The sequence below is a fragment of the Thermobia domestica genome, chromosome 2 (assembly GCF_964235325.1).
Source record: "Thermobia domestica chromosome 2, izTheDome1.hap1.1, whole genome shotgun sequence".
Taxonomy (NCBI): domain Eukaryota; kingdom Metazoa; phylum Arthropoda; class Insecta; order Zygentoma; family Lepismatidae; genus Thermobia; species Thermobia domestica.
Window position 1 is genome coordinate 48,405,453 of NC_137455.1, and position 12,678 is coordinate 48,418,130.

At 36.4% G+C, this 12,678-nt stretch overlaps 1 protein-coding gene across 5 annotated transcripts in view; it reads left to right on the forward strand.

Moving 5' to 3' along the window:
* The window catches only part of LOC145671767 (uncharacterized), a 64,233-nt gene that overhangs the window by 33,182 nt on the left and 18,373 nt on the right, over positions 1–12,678 (forward strand). The window lies entirely within an intron of this gene.

The window sequence follows — 12,678 nt, forward strand, 5'->3', positions numbered from 1 at the left end:
ATGCAGACTATACTTGTACTTGAAACAAGATGGAGTCTAATGCCACACTTTGAACGAATCCTAAGGATGGTTAATGAATTTTTAGAGAACTTACATTAAGCAGGTTGGTTGCGGCCCCTCTTTCCTTAGATTTGTCCAATGATTTTTATCTTTGAGAACCCTTAAAGCAGAAAGTGAATGCAAATAATCCCCATACTCTAGCTTAACTGCAGCCAAAAATTATTCGCATCATCGCAGTATCATCCGTGAAGAGCAACAGGAAATGTTAGCCAGTATACTGCGACGTGCGCAGGAATGTCTTGACGTTAACGGGACCCACTTTTAGCATATCTTGTAACATGCAAATAAGCCAGTATTTACATTTTCCTACTCTTTTCGGCCGGTATCTGGTATTACCACCGGATTACTTTTATGTAGGTCACCTTGTATTTTAAGGTTTATTATATAGCTAATGAGGTTAAACAGAGAAAAGAATTCGTACACTTCAAAATATTTTCGTTGTAAGCTCGTAGATGCATTTAACATTACAGAAATCCTAGTCATACACTTTCGTTAGGAAAGCTCTGCATTCTTATCCATTACTAGAATTGTAAAAATCAGAGGTGCACTTTTTATTAAGTTTGCTTGTTTCGAGTTTAATGCCCCATTTCAGAACATTATTTATTGTACGAGGCCTGTCGAAAAAGTATCCGACCTTCTTTGTTCTTGGGAAAACTACGTGGCTTAGGTTGGCCAAATTTTGCATCATGGCAGAGGATTCATGAAGTCTTCAGCGCCAGCGGATGGCGTTACTTTTATTTGCATCTTTTGTTGTAGAGGAGTGGTTATGTTGGGTGCTCTTCTGTGGTCTCGGTGCGGCTAAAATGGTAAAGAATGGATAGGACGCCAAAGTGATGTCACAATCGACTTCGTAGATACATCCGACTTCGCCACGGCCTCACAAAAGTCGCGAAGACCCAGAGAAGATCGCCAGGTGCGTAGCAAAATCAAACCAATGTTCATCGTGTTCTTCGACTGTCGAGACAATAAGTAACATGAGTACAAAGGGATTTCTCTTCAGACATTCCCCATCGTCTGCTTGGCTCTCTTTGTCCGAAATAACCAGATCTGTGGACTTCGAAGTCCCGAAGACTGCACAAGCTCCCCACTCTCCGACTATAGCCTTATGAGAGTTTTACTTCTTGCGAAAAATCAAAAGATACTAGAAAGAAACTCACTTTCTCATCCGAGAAGAGATCTAATTCAACGAACGGCTGCTCTCGTAGCATTTACCCATGAGAGGTTCCAGACTTGTCTCCAGCATTAGAAAGGCTACCAGACTTGGTGCATGGAAGGAGATGGGAAATAGTTTGAAGGGGATTAGGACGAAGAAAACGTTAGGTGAGTATTGATTTTCCGGGATCATCGTCGGATACTTTTCCTACAGTCCTCGTACCGTTTAAATCTTCATTGTTTTCTAGGGAGTTCTCGTGTCTCTTTACTTCTACCATTGCTTGTCATGTCTTTTTTGCCCTTTAGACATAGTCGTGGGACGTTATAAGTCTTCAATGTAGCTAAAATTGGTGGGTGTAGTATTTATTAAAATAAAACTTAGTATGTGAATAAACTAGGGATTATGGAAAAGTGCATGCAATGAACAGCAAGAAAAGTACTTTGAATAGCTGTGACACCACTGCGAAATTATTTTTCTTTTAACGTACTTACCATACTTTTTCTACATTTCTGTTACGGTTTTTCGTCTTACATAAGCTGTTTATACTGAACATTACAGTTTGAGGCTGAAACCATTGTTGCACTTAAGAAATGACATCACCTCAGGTATCAGAGTGGCGTGCTTTGGGTGAACGTTTCATTTCTGGAAAGAGGAAAGTGTAATTTGACTCCATGGGTAGGAAATGTGAAGTATATTGTATGATTTCGAATCCTATTTCAAAATGCTTTCGAAATGAGTGGGCAGAGTTACGTTGTCCGTCAGTGGTAGCAATCTTTTCAATTTTTTTATAGCGTTCCTCGCTCTTTTACATTCATTTTTTTACGTAACCGAATAAGGGGACCACAGTATTAGTCACTAGTGGTAGGTTGATCCTGCGGTACATGTTCCATGAGGATGACTTTAGTCCTAAAAAACGAACCTTTGTGGCTAATTTTTTCAGCTTTGCATTCCTTTTTGATTATGATACCAGGGGTGGGTTTGGGTCAGGACCAATGTTCCCACTAATTAATCTCTTTTATTGTAAGACCACAAAGATACTGCCAGCTTTCTCCTATTTTACCCGATCAGTTGTCCTTTTCATTCACTCATAATAACCTGATATCTTTACTGCTGCTTTTTCAAAATTGCTTAGCCGTTTTACCTTGAAGACGCCACTTTTGTTAATAATAGCACTTTCTTTTATTCATTTATCTAGAACCAAGAAAGAAAAAAGAAACAAAGAACAAGTTTCAGAAACAAACAAAATAGAAGTGCTTAATCTAGGCAACTACTATAATACATATGTTCTGTTTTATTTTATTTTAGTTTGTTAATGCCCCTTTTCTGCATAGATACATCAAAAAGTTCCGAGGCTTGTTTCATAGACTGTCAATAGATAAGACACGTAAATGTTTGTACTGTATGCCGCGTGTCACTATGTTAACGTTGAGAATTGCATAGCACGAGTGCTTATGATCACATGCGCCGTTACATTTGCAATTTAAGCACGAACGTAAAACTGGAGCGGAGGGCAAGCATCAAATTCTATTTGGAACGGGAATTTGTGAAATGGTGCGATGTGCATATAGAAATAAGGCCATAAATGTGTGTAAATGATTCGAGCAGCCTTCCAGGAGTTAAATACCTAAACAGTTCACAGTTTATTCAAGTGAGTCGTTGGAGAATCATTAAGTCTTTTAACTGCAACCATGAGTGCCATAGAGAAAATTGCACACAATTTTTCTCTCTGATTTGAACATTCACCACCTTGCTGCAAAATTGGTGCCTGGGATGCATGCTTTATGTCGAAGATTCTTTATCTCTAATGTTGAAGGACATCACTAAGAACAAGAGTTGGGTCTACGAATATGATCCAGAAATAAATGGACGATCTTGGTAATGGGAAAATTCTAGGATTTCAAAGTTCGAAGGCAAGGGAGAGCAGCAGCATCTCAGAACATGCTCAGTTTTTTAAGGAGTTGGGTTTACCAAAACTCCTTCAAATATTTGCCCTGTTCGTCCGTCTCGAAGACAAAAAATCTCAAGAACAACTTAATTATCATCAGTTTTGATCAGAAAGTCAAAAATTAGGGATCGAGTTCGTGTTCGGAGGTGATATTAAATTCGGAAGTTTTAATTGCCCACCAAGAATTAGCCCTCCGGAAACCAAACAGTGAGTTCTTCACTGCAGTATTCTTTATCATCTTGAGGAGGACACTTAGCTAAAGCATCTGGACAATTTGCTGTTTCGTGACAGTATTCACCCTCTCACCAAGCGCTTGTTACACGTTAATTTCTCGTTCACAACAGCATTATTATACTCAAAAATGAAACTGGTTAAAGAGTCGCCACTTTGACAATGTGGAGGATGTCCAACAAGTATTATAGAAGCTCGATGGTATACTTCGAGAACAGAATCCTGTCAGTGACAACAACACAAAAATTGATGTATCGATGCGCAGTGGAACTGTTTTGAAGTAGATACTGTTCAAACGTAAATCAGCGTGCATTCTAATCTATAAATACAGTCTCGGAACTTCTTGATAAATCCTCGTATGGATTCCATAGAACAAGTCTTTCCTTTCGTCTTAGCTTTCAGGATTTTCTTTATTAACTCTGTAAGACAATGGGAATAATTTAGTAAACCATTCTAGGTAAACCTGCTGTATTGATCTTTGAGTAAATTTTTGTCTAGGACTGAAGCACGTAAAATCATTATAGAGGACTAACTCAAACGTTACTGGTAAATTCATTTGCGTAGCAGTACGAATTAGCAAGTAATTAGAAGTGTAGTGATAGAATTAAAAGGTATTAATTTTCCAGTTTTCTTATTGATGCACAGTAGTTCATCTTATATCTGACTTCCGTTTTATGTTATCAGTGATTATTGTGTTGTAAAAACCAGTGCGATTAATATAAAACAGGAAATTTGAAATAAGAGTAATTTTTGTTTGATAGAAGTTTCAAAGATTAGTTACGTCCTTAATATAAAGCATCTTTGGCATTTACTATCGCATCAGATGTTGAAAGTGACCTATTCCTTCCTCTATGATAAATAGACAAAGTGATCGTGACCGATTCCATTATACATGATCTTCAATACCATCACAAGAAATAAGTCTGGTGCTCGGGATAGCCTCAAATTTGACGGAAAAGCTCTCTTCGTCCAAGAATTGCTGATTAAGACGAGAGACTCATTTGAGTCAGCTCAGTGCGTTGTCCAGTTGCACAGCAAAATGTTTTTAAAAATCCACTTGTATTGGTTTGTATTCAACGTGTTAGAAAAAAATTCCAACTATTTGACATGCCGAATTTGTGAATGTACATATTCAGATAGATTTAGCCAGACTTTCTGTGAACCACTTGATGTTCAATATATCGATAACCTTATACTGAATTCAAAAGCAACATTCAGTAACAAAGTCATTTCACTTTTATCTGCTCCATCAATTCAGCAGCAGTAAACTTGCAAGGCCCCACAAGGAGTAGGAATATCCCTTTTCGTGACACGAACGACGTAATGATTTCTCATGTGACTGGTTCACACGAGCCCGAAGATCTTCCGCTTGCGTTGATCAAACGAGATGTACAATACTTATCACTAGAGATGCAAGGGCTCGGAAAAAAACCGGCTTTTTTGGAAAAAAACTCGGTTTTTTCTGCTTCGCTTTTTTGCTTGGGAAATTTTGGGCTTTTTTGAAAATTCTGCTTTAAATTGATAAACCAGATTTTGTTTCGCTTCTCTACAACACAAAAATTCATTTAATTAGTGGTTGATGCCGATAATAATATAAAACCTCGAAAATAAACCATGAATTTCGAAAAGATATTTCAAACAGTTTTACTTCTCAACATATTTACATTATGAATTCCAAAGGATTAACCAATGTATATAATAAGATTTTTTTTAACCTCCTACATACAAAAGTAAGCAGGGTTGGCAAGAGCCATGGTTGTTTTTGAAAATACCAAAAAACCGTTTTTGGGGGGGAGTTTAAACTAGGCTTTTTTGGTTTAAACCAGGTTTTTTTGGGTTTAGATATTTTGCTTTATGTATTTATATTACATATTGACAGAAATAAGTTTGTTTCGCCTTGGTGTTATTATGCAACAACGGGGTTATGCTGGAAGAGGTCACATAAGCTTAAAGAAGTCCGGTCAGTAAATTTCTTAAATTGAGAAACTCCCGCCCTAGCCATCGGGAAAATCGCGTCATTACTCTAAATGTAAAACAATAACGGAAAAAATCCTGTTATTGCTTTGCATGTAAAATTTAAAGGTCGACGTATCATAATCAGTACGCTAAAACTGAGGTATTAAATTACAAATTTAGTGAGTACATATCATTGAAAGTACAATCCAAGCTAATGTTGGAAGCTACGTAGGCAATCGATAAATTTTGTCAATTTATATCAGTATATTTAAGCAACCTTGGCTTCTTTATAAAACAACAGGCATTCAGGCATGCAGAAATATACAATTTAGTTTCGTTTCGTATGTTCAGGCTTAACATCCTTACGTAATACCGAGGTTATCAAGGAGAAGACTTTCGCTTAAAGTGACATTCGAACCGCTACTTTGTTTACGCATAAAAAAAGGGTTGTGGTTCGACCGAGAATTGAACATGGGACACCTTGATTGAAAGGTGAAAAGGAAATAAAACTAATGCAGATGGTTTGATGTATGGAAACGTCACCATGAAGTTCACACGATTCGCATTTTTCGTACCTTTTATTTTTTTTTTTTTCGGTTTAAACCAGTTGTTTATTTTTTAAAAAAAGAAGAAAAACAGCTGGTGTAAACCAGCCAACCCTAAAAGTAAATACTTCTTTTTAAAAAATACTCAAATAAGTAGCAAAATTCTATGTAGTATTTTTACTTCAAAATATTCCAATCCCTCTTTTTGGAACAAAATAAAATTAAAATAAAACATAAGAAAAATACTTAGATTTATATGATACACTTAAAGGCTGCACACCTAGAGCTTTTGGTTTTGTATATTCTTGAAATTCTACAGTTTTATATAAGCACCATCACGGTTTATTCAGTCCTCAAGTTTTCTGTATTTTTAACAAGAGGGATTGAACATGAAGGGTGTGAGATAAGAACATGGTAATCCATAATTTTACTATTTTAAGAAATTAGAAATTTTCTGCTGCACAATCCATTTTGAAAGTCGGAAAGCTGATTTTTCACATAAGTCTATACATGAGGGATTAAACGAAGCGGTATGCGTTGCTGCCTATTTGATGCTGCGTAACTCAGCAATTGAAAATTTGTTAGTTACCATGTTCTTGGCTCACACCCTTCATATCATTATGGAACTCTCCCCATTCCACCAACACACACAAAAAAAAGGACTACGGAATATATTTAAGTTAAGGTAAATACAACTGCACAACAAACATGATTGACTGGAGCTTTGGCGCTTCTATCGAGAAGTCCGGAATTCAACTCAGCATTCGACCATTCTGACAAAACTTTTCTTCATTCCATCTATGAAGTAGAAATAGTGCGTGTACTGTGAGTTGGCTGACTTCATTTCTTATTGTTTTTAAATCGTTATTATTACTAATTACCAGCAGTGACGGTTTTGCGAGGGTCAGGGGGGCGGTCTTTCGGACTGAAGCCTGTTCCCCAAAATTACGGAATGTCTAAAACAAACGAAATATCTATTAGTTATGCCTTTACTCATAAACTTTAAGCTGCCGTCAAATAAAAATTACGAATGTTTAGAAAAACTAAACAGTAAGAAAAAGACCCTCCCAAAATACTTTTCTAAATCCGCCACTGATTCTCAGTATAAAATGATCTTCAAGGTTGTATCCGGAAGATTATCGCTAAATATATAAACGAAACGAAATACATTATTAGTTATGCCTGTACTCATAAACTTCAAGCTCCTCCCAAATAAAATTAGGAGATTTTAGAAAATGAAACAATCAGAGAAACCCGTCCCAAAGTACCTTTCTAAATCCGCTACTGATTATTTGTATAAATTAGTATTCAAGGTTGTATCCGGAAAATTATTGCTAAATCGTTGCACAGCTACAGTATAACAGAAATTTGGAAGTACGGTTAGACAGTTATATTGAAAAACGTACGCTTTGACGGATATATAGAAAAACGTAAGTTTAACTTCTGCGTTAGAAGCTAGAGTACTAAGCTCTTAGAAATGAAACAAACGACAAACTGAAATGATATCGAGAAGAAAAAATATCGATAACTCAAAAGTTAAAATAAAGTTAAATAGCCTCTAAAATTGCCCTCAAATACTACATTCTTCATGTTAGCTTTAATTCGTAAAACATGTGCTCCATCCATCTTGATGGTGAATTTTAGAGCGAAATATGGCATTTAGGTCATGGAATTCTTATCTAAGTATAGAATATACTATAAGAAAGCTATTTAGATAGAAAAATCATGAAAATGAAAAAAGCCAAAATTTCCAAAATTCTCGTTTTTTTTTTCAAAAAAGCCGGCTTTTTATGTGAAAAAAACCACCGATTCAAAAAAGCCGGCTTTTTTGCATCTCTACTTATCACTCACATTCAACCAAGATCCTTTTGTTTTCAATTTCCTTACTATTCCCAATATCGTGTTCTTTAGATGAATGCGCAATCTGTATTCTCTCTGAAAAGCTCATTTTGTAGTAATGATAAAATTCGATAGCTAATTATTTTTCATTAAAAATTCATGCTGAGGCAATATATATATATATATATATATATATATATATACACCATTTTGACCACATTTTTCACTGCAAATAAATAAAAACACAATAAATATATGCATGACATCACAAAGTGTATGGAATAATTGAACGACGGCAATGAGTAAAAGCAAAACCTGTAGTGATACCATTTTGAAGACCAAGCTGCTAAACTGAATACTTTTCTTCACATACACAAATAATAAACAAAGAGAAACGGACGATGGAACGATTTATCATGGACATATAACAAAACTCCCACGTTTATCGCTTTGTGATTGCATACGGTACATCCACTTTTGGGCCGCGGTGGCTCAGTGGTAGGGTGTTCACCTCTGGTGTTTAGGGTCCCGGGTTCGATCCCAGCCTCTAGGTTCTCCCGTTTCCTCCCACTTTCTTCATTCCACAATTTCATTCATTACTCATCATCACCGTCTCCTTTAGCCTAGCCGGCATAAGCGTGGAACGTAAAATTCAAAAGATTTCATTTCATTTTTACTTCCACTTTTTGTATACAGAGTTTCATGCAAAGAGTTTTTAAGCATATGCACACGCATGTCCAAAATTATTGTCGCATATCTATAAAATATGTTGTTGTAGGAATATAATTTGATGACGAATTCGCTCGGTGTTTCTTGTAATGTTAGTATGTGTATAATCGGCAAAGACATGTATGTGGCAAATTTCATGTCAAAAGAGCAGTAAATAAGAACAATAAAACGAAATCTAATTTTCGTATTTATAATTCTTTTCTTATGAAATTTACCACAAATATATATTTCTCGATTATACACACAGTATCAGTATTAAAAGTACCCTGCAAAATCATTATCAAATTATATTCTTACAAGAAGACAGTTATAGATATGCGACAGTTATTTTGGACATGAGTATACATGTACTTTTGTGATTTCACAGAACCAGATAGATGAGACTAGATTTCGTCCGTGGAGTAACAAACTCGTTCTTCTTTACCTGTCTCCTTCAACTGATAAAATCCAATCCGAAAAACCACCAGTTTTATATGAGTCACCCTAAATAAGATGCACATACAGGGTGTCTAGCAGTCGGGAAATTCGGGAATTCGTCTTAAATTAAAAAATTGGTCGGGAAATCGAGAATTTGACGGGAATTCGCGAAAAAAGTCGGAAAATTTGAATTTACGTTTTTGACAATTATTGTGCTTATTTGCTTGAGGTGAACACTTTGTGTCACCGCATTTAGATTTGAAAATTCCAATATAATCATTCACAGAATCGCATTTCGCCATTCTTTTGTTTAGAACGCAACTCGTTAGTCATTTGTTTGTAGTATACGTTAGATTGAAAGTGGCTGTCTATGATGTAGAGGCAGGTAAGTTTGTTTTATTAAACATAATTTCCATTCGTAAAATATAACATCTGTCTATAATAATCTTAGGATTCGAGTTTTTTTTTTTTAAAAAAAAAAAGAAGAAAAATAATAAAAATACTTTGAAAATCTGGCGGATAACTGTCTAAACCTTGCAGCAACTCGACAAGACTTTTACAATGATATATCATTTCGCAACAAAACCTAAAGAAAGTTCAGTTGTTCCTGTGTCAGCATCACATGTAGACGTACCTGGCACCAGCACTGATCCTCTTACACGCTCTCCAACTGGTACTTCGACCCTAGACAAATATAAAGAGAAGGATAGTGTTACACAGGCAGATTTTGTGGTGTATAAACGCAGTGATGAATCACAACTCTACGCAATGCTGAAAATAGTGTTGTTCTTTTTTACTAGGATGTTTCCAGACAGTGCAATTGCTAGTGATATGAAATTGCACAAGGACAAAATGTCATATATATCATCGTGTGTGGATTGTGTCCATATTTTCAACATGAACTTAAATCCTTGTTGCAAGAATGCGAACATTATGTCGTTGGATTTGATGAAAGTTTAAATCCTGTTGCGCAAAGTACTCAAATGGATGTGAGAGTATACTTCTGGGACGACAACAACAACAGAGTCAGAACATGGTATTTGAATTCTGTTTTTATGGATTATAGTGCAGCTACAGACGTACTACATGGTTTGCAGAATGTATTGCAGTCGCTTAAGCAATCTAAGCTTCTGCAAATTTCAATGGATGGGTCAAACATAAACTTGGCACTTTTAAGACTAATTGAAGAGGAACGTTGTGCCACCCTTGTACAGATGCTTCACGACTTCTTGAACTTGGTTCGTGTCGTCTTCACATTGTTCACGGTGGTTTTAAGACTGACATACAGAAAACCTGGGTGGATTTGATTTCTTTTGTTAGAGCCTTGTATAACTTGTTCGAAATGGTACCAGCAGGGCGTCCTCAGTATTCTGAAATAACAGGTTCGTCAGTATTTCCACTTCCATTTTGCCACATTCGGTGAGTAGAAAATGCTAAAGTAGTAAGCAAAGCCAAGAAATATAACCGGATGTGAAAACGTATATTGAAACCATTAAAGGAACAGACAAAGAACTCAACTGTAGCTGAAAGTTTGAACGAAAAGTTGCTCCTTACAAAATTAGCTTTTTTTCAATCCCTAGCTGAGGACTGTGGTATTTCTTGACCGAATATCAGTCAGACACCTCTATGACTTCATTTGTGCATGGCATCCTCACTCAGTTATTAAAATTATTCATGTCACGCTTCGTTACAAAAGAAACGATAGACAGGGTAAGATTGATGTTATGAAGAAAAATGAAAACATTTATGTTAATTTAGTACTATTAAGGAAATTGACCTTGGGTATACAACTAGATCAGCAGTAAGGAAATGTACAGAGGTTAGAGAAAAGAAAATACTGTGTTTTCACTGTGTTTTCGTAAACATATTCGTGAATGCTATCAGCTTTTTGTTTCCAAACTGCAACAGAAGTCTCCGCTAAAGTATTCCCTTACAAATGCACTGATGTTTTTTAATCCCTTCACCGTTGCTATTCACAGGAAGAAACTGTTGAACAAATGAGAGCAACGTTCGAAATTTTAGTGCGGAGTGCATTGTCTCAGCGTTCGATGCAGAAAAGTCAGACAGAGAATACAAGGCTCTAGTAGGTCAGATACATGTGCGATAGAAAATGGAGTCTTAAACAAGAAGTGAACACAGACTTCATGACTTTTGGATGAGTGTCTTATCACCAAATGATGCATATCTCTGCAAGGTATGCCTAATTCTTTCCCATGGCAATGCAGCCTTAGAAAAGAGTTTTTCCGTAAACGAGAAAATAATATAAAATTTGTCAGAGGATTCTTTAGTGGCGCAGCATGTAATGTGTGATGCTATTAATATAGCTGGTGGCGTACAGGTCCTACCTATCCCAAAACAGATAATACGAGAAATGCATACGCGCGATTCAAGGAAGCCGAAGGACATCATAGGAAAGTGATGGCAGAAAAAAAAAACAAGAGTCGCTGAAAAAAGAGCACAACAGAGATTAAAGTAACGAAGCAAAGAAACAGAAAATCGTGAATCAGTTGTCAGAAGTAGTCGCTACTATAGAAGTAAAGAAGAAGTTGCATGATTAGATTGCACCATTGTATACACGAATAAGGAGAAAGTTTTTGATTGGGTAAGATTTTTTACACTTTTTCGTTATATTTTGACCTTTCTTAACGATTTTTACTTAGGTTGGGAAAAATATGGAAATTATAGGAAAAATGTCAGGAAATTGCTGAGAGAAATTTGCTAGACACCCTGACATATAAACACATTTTTATTAAGCTTTAAGGCACTTAAGCATTTCATATTTCTCACGCACTATATTTTCTTGAATATAACAATAATTCTTATTTTCTAAACTTGTTCATTTTGAAAACAACTTACAAGTATATAAAACTTCATGATTTTATGTTGAGTAAATTATTATGAAGAATAATTATTCTTTGTTCTTATACATTGATGCATGCTCGGTAATCCTATGTAGTTTGGTGAAAATGTCGTCGTACGTACGTAGATCATTGATGATGCTTTATGCTCTAAAGGTACAATATCTTGTTATATCCTATCAATTATTTAACTAAGTAAGATTGTTTCTCTGCTGCTACTTTTTTTCAACATTTATATATAAACATACAGGGATTGGACCAAAAAATCTAAAACGTTTGCAAAAGTGTGAAAATCATACCTAGTATGGTGTGGGGCCTCCTTTTGCGCCCAAAACAGCTTGGATCCGACGTGGAATGGACGTATACAGCTCCTGAATCGTGGTGCGTGGAATTTTGTACCATTGTTCCTCCAAAACATGCTCCAGTTCCTTAAGGGATGCTGGTGGAGGATAATGAGACCGAACACGCCTTTCTAACTCAGACCACAATATCTCAATGATGTTCGGATCTGGTGATTGTGGGACCCAGGGTAGGTGTGATAGTTCCTAGTCATGCTCCTGAAACCATGATTTCACCGTTTTTGCAGCGTAACAGGGTGAAAAATCATCTTGGTAGATGCCATCACCATCAGGGAACAATATTTGGGCCATGGGTAGAACCTGGTCTCCCAAAATGGCCTCATATGCCTTAGCATTTATCATTCCATGCAGGGCTATGATGGGACCTGCAGAAAACCACGATAGCACTGCCCATAGTGTAACAGAACCACCCCCATGCTTTACAGTTGGGAACAGACAGTCTGTATCATAGGCCTGCGATGGTGTTCTCCATACGTATACACGACCGGTTGTTGGAAACAAGGTGAAGGTCGATTCATCGGACCACATTACGTGTTTCCACTGCTCATGAGTCCACGCCTTGTCGTCTTTAGACCACTGGATACGC